This window comes from Capsicum annuum, chromosome 12 (genome assembly GCF_002878395.1).
Source record: "Capsicum annuum cultivar UCD-10X-F1 chromosome 12, UCD10Xv1.1, whole genome shotgun sequence".
In the NCBI taxonomy this organism is placed as follows: Eukaryota; Viridiplantae; Streptophyta; class Magnoliopsida; order Solanales; family Solanaceae; genus Capsicum; species Capsicum annuum.
Window position 1 is genome coordinate 129,066,797 of NC_061122.1, and position 8,069 is coordinate 129,074,865.

The following is an 8,069-nucleotide window of genomic DNA, read 5'->3' on the forward strand; positions in this document are numbered from 1 at the left end:
CCCCTTTTCACTCTTAGGTGAAGCAAAGAAGTGGTTGAACGGTGATCCAGTAGCTTCCATCACAACTTGGGATGACTTAGCCTAAAATTTTCTTATCCGATTCTTCCCATCTGACAAGATTGTGGTACTATGCAGTGAGATTTTGAGATTCAAGCACAGGTTGTATGAGAACATATACCATTCTTGGGAGAGATTCAAGTCTCTTGTTTTTGACTTCCAAATCATCAACAATCCGATGAGGTATTAGCTCACACTTTTATTGAAGCTCTTGACCATAATACAAAGATTTTGCTAGATTCAGCTGCAGGTGGTCAAGCTTTAGAAAATCTATATGATGAGCTATACACCTTGTTGAACCGAATTGCCCAAGGAAATTCGGATTGGCATGGTGATACCTCAAGGAGATCAGTAAAAAATGCTGCGGGTATGATCAAATTTGATAGCATAACAACCTTAGCTGCCCAACTATATACTTCCAAAATTAGATGATGACACAATTTAGCAAGTTGGGCGTGCAACAGACTCCGGCATAGGTCAATATAGTGCAATATACCCTATCATGGTGTGAAGTTTGTGTTAATAGTAGCCATTCTACAGATATGTATGGTATGAATCCTGAATATGTCAAATTTATAGGCAACGAAAAAATCCTAATTATGGTAATGCCTACAATAAAAAATGGCAGACTCAGCCAATGTATCCTTTGGGAAACAACCAACAACAGTAGTTTTAGCAGCAGTCACATAATAATCAGGCCAGTAATATTGAAGAGACTTTGAAAAATATTTTGGCCAACCAAGAACAGATGACTGCTGAAATAAAATATCAGCAAATTGCAAAGAAACAATTAGAGCATCAAGTGGGGTAAATAGCGCAGGCATAATATACTAGGCCTCAAGGTGGGTTTCCAAGTGATAATGAACCTCTGAAAAAAGCAATGACAATTACTTTAAGGACTGGGAAAGAGCTTAATGACAGGCCTCTATAGACAAATAAGGAGGTAGCATAGAATTGGTTCCTCAACCAATTGCAGACAACGTTACTAAAAATTTAGGAAAGTTTGAGTACCCTAAAACAAAAGCTGTTAAGAAGTAAAGACCACCACCACCATTCCCATAACGGTTCCAGAAAGCAAAGGAGGATGCATGCTTTAAGAAGTTATTTGACATGTTCAAAGAGCTTTACATTAACCTTCCTCTTCTAGATGTTTTGTAGGGAATGTTCAAGTTTTCTAAGTACTTGAAGGATATAGTGACTAATAAAGTAAAGTTGTAGGATATTGAGAAAGTGATATAAACAGAGGAGTGCAACTCTATGGTAATTCAAAAGATGCCTAAAAAGCATAAAGACCTAGGGAGTTGCACCCTTTCCATTCAGATTGATGACTATGAAGTGGTACATGCCTTGAGTGATTTGGGGGATAGTATAAATTTGATGCCTCTGTCTATGTTCAAACTCTTGGGTGCGAGACTAAGCCCTTTGATAATCCAATTAGCAGACAAAACTATAGTTAAGCCCAAAGGAATAATTGAGAACGTCCTCATAAGGGTTGGTAAGTTTGTAATTCCAGCTGATTTTGTTACTATGGATCTTAATGTAGATAGTAGGGTGCCGATAATTTGGTGACGTCCATTCTTAACCACAGGAGGAGCATTAATAGATGTGAGAGAGGGCACTCTCATAATGAGATTAGATAATGAAACAGTGGTTTTCAGAGTGAATAACCCACTTAATCCACTTTCTCACTATAAATAATTGTGTATGATTATAATGATGGAAGTGGATAAGTGTAGGGTGGTAAAAAGTGCACAACCAAAGACCTCTTCGGACAGTCTCATTTAGTTTCCCGAGTCAGCACTTAAGCCTGAGTTAATGATGATTGATGATCTTGAAGAGTCTATTATTAGAAAGATATTGACCTTGAGATTTCACACTCAAGAGGTTAGATACGAATAAGAAGATGGCCTCCAAGCAAGAGGAAGAGGATAAAGTAAAATAGTTAAATTGTGACGTTGGGTTATCTCGTTACACTAAATCAGGCGCCGCTTGGGAGGCAACCCAAGTTAAGGTAGGTTTTATTTTCAATATTTTAGTTTTTACTTCACGTAGTTTTATTTTTGTTGAGTCACAAGTTGATGGGAAATATGAGTACCAAAAAACTAAGCTAAGAAGCATGGAGAAGACGAAGTGTGGGGTATCAGACCCTCTTGATGTCTAAAGATGCTAATATCTAGGCTATAACACTCAACTTACACCATTATTTTGATGAAAGGCGATTGTTGTCAATATGTACCAAACAAGAGTCGGACTTAAATCCTCACGGAGTGAAAACTAGATTTTATTAACCACGTGTGTTGAGAGTTAACTATGATTAACTCATGATATGAAATCTAAACTATATATAAAAGTATACTAAGGGGTTTGAATGGGAACTTTGTTCAACACAATTACAAATTAACACTAATATGAGGTTGAACAAGTGATAAGTAAATAAAGTTAAGAGAAACCTTAGGGTTATGCTATCTTAGGGTTTATTCATACATGGGTAATCAAGAGTTAGTGCAAGTTTTAGTTCAGGATTTTGGGTAGGCTAGATCTAAGCTCTTAGTGATAACATTTCAATAAAACAAAAATTTCACTCATGGATTCTTTCAAATTCCTCATGAGCATGACAAGTTCATCAATGCAATACCTCAAACTAGCATCCTTATTTCTAAGTTGTTGCTTATGAACATAGCTAAATCACATAACATCCTTATTTCTAAGATAATTCCATGAAAGAAGTTAATTCAAATTGTAGTTCACAATTACTCATCACCCATATCACTCTTTCAAGGATGAAATGGGATCCAAGTCAATTGGGGTTTTCACCGACAATTCTTAATTCAATCATAAACTAAGAGAAAAAACACAAAATCCTTAACTATCTATTTGGACTAGCAATTAACACCTACATAAGATTAACTACCTAATTAAACATAACCCCAAGATACGAATTTAGCTACTCATGAAATTAAGTAAATGAAGTATACCCAAGTTGGAATTAAATACATCTATTTAAAAACAAAGCAAGAATAAATCCAAACTAAAATTTCAATTTACAACCAAAACTCTCTTTGACTCAACTCAACAATTATTTTCTCCCTTAAAAATAAATTGTCCCTCTCTCCAAATATTGAAAACCTGAATGTAAGATATCCCAGTTGTGCAAGGGTTTTCCCTTTTATATTTTTAGGATTCAGCTCTGTGGAATTCTAGTTTTTCCCTTGAAAATTTTTTGGCCTCTCACGATTATCTTTCATTGGCTGTATTTGTGGTGCTGCAATTGCGTAGCATATAGCTACGATTGCGCCCTTCTGATTTTCAAACTGATGGTAATCACAATCATCTGGTTGCAATTGCGGCACTCGAGGGTCACCTCCTAGGAATGATCTTTAGCTCTTTTACTCTTCTTTCCTCTTTACTTCTGATCAAGCTTTGTCTCAACTCGTTTTAATCAGATTACCTGTAAGATCACAAATACTGGAGACTAATGCATTTCAATCAAGAATTTGCCTCATTTAAATGCTTAATTCATCATAGTGTATGAGGATTTGGGTATAAATGAGTGACATATTTGCCACTCATCAACACCCCCAACTTAAACTTTGCTTGTCCTCAAGCAACACTGCTCCATAATAAAGGAGACTACTTGACTTATGTCTATTATTACAACCAAATGATCACCAACGATTCCGAACTTAATTAGCACTAACTATTAGCTAATAAGCATGAAAGAAATATTCGTGCAACTCCTCTCAAAATCAATCACATTTTCAAAGTTGCAAAATAATTTTAAGAAAAATCAATAAACAACTACTAACCCTCAAGAGGTGACTCTCTATAAATAGTTACTTAACTACACTCCTTTGTCTCTTTTTCGAAATATGACAACTTCACCAACCTTTATTTGTTTACAAGCTTCCTCACGAAAGGAGAGTCCTATCACACCATAATTTCTATCATGTAACAAGAGACAAATGTACAATCACTCACACTCCCAAAGAATTTCTAAATACACACAAGTATCATGCCATATTCTTGCCCTTATTTTCAATCGTTACTAACTCAAAACACTTGTTTGAAGATCTCAAAAGGCTTTTTCAAGCTTGTAATATAGGTTCGGGAAGGGTAGGATAACATTAAACACTATTAAATAAAACTTTGGGTCATGGGCCACTTCCTTCATTCCTAATTCCCACATGTGCCTTCCTTTACCATATTGTCTCACCTATATGTTGAAAGCATTTTCTTCTCAATTTTTTGTGTAATCTCATGCTTCTCCTTTTTTTGTTGCTCCCTTTATTTTTCTCATCCATTAGTCTTCATTGCTTAGTTTTTAGGCACTCACTTACAATACCGTGGCTCAAAATCATATCTTCTGAGATTTACCACCCCAAACTTCGGATTTTATCCTCAAGTTGCATTTTTAAGTTCAAAAAGGGCAAGATTCAAAAAAGGGACAAAATTTAAACAGTTCAAGGCTTCTAATGCGATTTCAGAGAAAACTTCAAAGGCTCAAAAGGGGAGACTAGTGATTCCATTCTAGCATGGGTGGGCTTTTAAGGCTAAAGTAGTTTTCCATGATTACAAAGAAGGCCTAAGATCATTCCTCCAACCATGTGTAGCTAATATTAGCTTTGAAATACCAATTGGGAAAGTTATAGATGATACAAGTATGCATGAAAATCAACCAACTAAGATCATCGCACATGGCATGCAAACTATTCTAGGAGGATCAATTGCATCTCCTATTTGAGGTAAAAAGGGTTAATTACCACACATTACATACTAAAGAATTTGGAGTCACAAAAATAGGTAAAGTGTTATTACCAAATCGTTCACGTCCATGCCCTTGATTTTCACAAAAAAATTTTGGACGGATGGGGGTGCTTGCTTTGTATTTTACCCTGCAAGATTAGCTATTATTGGCACGAAATCAAGCCATCAAATCACATTTGGGCTGCCATAATGGAAAACCATATGGCTACATAGACTTCACCATAGGAATAATGGAAATACCAAATCTATAATGCCACGGGTACTCAGACTACCCCTGCATTTATAGCTCAAAACCCCAACACAATGATTTTCCCTTAAGAATGTCATCACTCAGTCTATCATTAGAAATAACTCGTCTGACGTCAATATTCACAAAGAAATAAGAATCTAAATATTTACTTCACAAAATCTCCATACGTAGTGTGAACTAAATTCAAATATTGCAAACCAGTGCGTACACAAGGGCAACACACACCCCCCTAACTGAAAGACTTGCAGTGTCCTCATTGCATAGCACAAAAAAATAAAAAGGGTCAAAGGGGCTTCCTGAAACCACATCGAGGGAGAATGTGAACGCTAGATACATTATCATAATTGTGATAAACTCAGTACGATCGTGATACCTGAGGCATTTTACTCTCCTATTTTACCTTATTTTTCTTTATTGCTGCCACACTTCCTAACTTAATTTTCCTCTATTTTTGGCTTCCAATCTATCTAAAACACCTGTAAAACATAAAATTAAGTTAATTAATAAAAAATGAATGGCACAAATATGAAAATGATGGATTCCTCCCATCAAGCGCCTGATTTAACGTTACAGCATGATGTTTTTTTATCATCATTGCGGATCCTTGAAACACAACAACTCAATCTTTGGTGCCCCAGGTCCACCTATATTGTAGTGCTTTAGCCTTTGCCCATTCACCATAAATCTTTTTTTCTCGAGGTCTTCAAATTTGATCTACCACTAGGATACACCGTTGTAACCAGAAAGGGACCTGACCACTGGGATCGAAGCTTTCCTACAAAAAGCTTCAACCGAGAACTGTAGAGGAGTACATCATCCCCCACATGAAACTCTCTTTTAAGAATTTTTGCATCATTCTACTTTTTTATTTTTCCTTGTACACCACAAAGCTTTCATATGTCTTGAGTCAAAAATTATCCAACTCATGGAGTTGAGTCACTCTTTACTTCGATGCATCCACCAATCCATACTCAATTTTTTCAGAGCCCACCATACTTTATACTTTAATTCAATGGGTAAGTGACATACCATCCAAAACACCAATTGATATGGGGACATACAAATAGGAGTTTTGTAAGCCATCTTATAAGCCCAAAGTGCATTGTCTAGTTATCATGCCCAATTAGTTTGGCCAATATTTATGGTTTTCTCAAGGATAGATTTGATTTCCCAATTCGACACCTCAACTTGGCCACTCATTTGGGGGGTCATATGGGGTAGCCACCTTGTGTTTCTCTCCATATTTTTAATAGAGCTCCGAAAACACAATTGTAAAAACGGTATCCTCCATCACTAATAATGGCTCTCAGTATTCTGAGCCTTGTAAAAATGTGTTTCTTCAAGAAGAAAGAAAGTAACACTTTTGCTTTCATTGTTCGAAAGAGCAACGACCTCTACGCATTTTGAAACATACTCAACTGCCACTAAGATGTATTTGTTACCAAAAAAGCACACAAATGGGCCCATGAAATCAATGCCTCATACGTCGAATAGTTCAACTTCAAGGTTGGGTCTGAAGGGTATCTCATGCCTTCTCGAAACACCACCTTATAATTGGCATTGATTACATGATTTCTCTATCTCAATAGCAACCCTATAAATGGTACGCCAATAGTAACCACTTTGAATAATTTTGGCGGCAGTACGAATCCCCCATGGTGTCCACTAAAAGGAGAGGAATGAGAAACTTCAAGGATATCTTTTATCTTTGCTTCCATAACACATCGACGGACCATACCATCCACATATTCCCTATAAATGGTTAATCCCAAAAATACTTTCTTATATCAAATAAAAATTTCTTTCTTTGATGATCATTAAGATCATCGAGAAGTACACCACTTACAACATAGTTGGCATAATCCACATACCAAGGTTCAACATTTACCAAGATTGACATGGCTAGTTTATCGAGGTAGGTGTCATCAATTTCAATCTCACCTAACTTCTCATGATTAGTTTCAAGGCAGGAAAGGTGGTCGGCCAATTTGTTTTCACAGTCCTTTCGATCCTTCACATCAAAATCAAACTCTTGCAAGAACAAGATCTACCTAATCAAGAGCAATTTAGACTCTTTATTTGCCATGAAGTACCTAAGGGTGGCGTGGTACATTTGCACAACTACTTTCGTATTCAAAAAGTAAGCTTAATATATTTAAAAGCATAGACCACCACAAAAAACTCTTGTTTCGTAACCATATAGTTACATTGGGCATCATTCAATGATTTTCTTTCATTGTAGATTGGATGGAATAACTTCTCTCTTTGTTGGACTAGTACCACACCTAGAGGAACCCCACTTGCATCACTCATAGTTCAAAGGGAGAGGACCAATTTGGGGCAACAATAATAGGAGCCGTAACAAAGAGTGCCTTGAGATGATTCAATGCGTTCAAACACTCATTAGCAAATTCAAATTTAGCCTTTTTTTCAAGGAGTTTGCAAAAAGGATGGGCAATTTTAGAAATCCTTGATGAATCATCTATAAAAACCTATACGACCAAAGAAGCTTCAAATTCCCTTCATGGAGATAAGAGGAGGAAACTTAGCAATTACCTTAACTTTTGCTTGATCCACTTGGATGGCATCCCCCGGATTTTATGACCAAGCACAATTTCCTCTTTAATCATAAAGTGGGATTTTTCCCAATTCAAGACTAGACTGATCTCCACACATATTTCAAGAACTTAAATGAGCAAGGCAAAACCCAAATGACTCCCCAACTATGGATAAGTCATCCATGAATACCTTAATCAAATCCTTTACCCTATCTGCAAATATAGATAACATGCATCATTAAAACATTGCTCGAGCATTGTATAACCTAAAAGGCATGCATTTGAAAGCAAATATGCCATAGGGGAAAGTCAAAGTTGTCTTTTCTAGGTTTTGCGGGGCAATGCAAATTTGAATGTACCCTGAATAACCATCAAGAAAGAAATACCACCCCCTGACTAGCCTATCTAGCATTTGATCAATAAAGGGCATGGGGAAATGG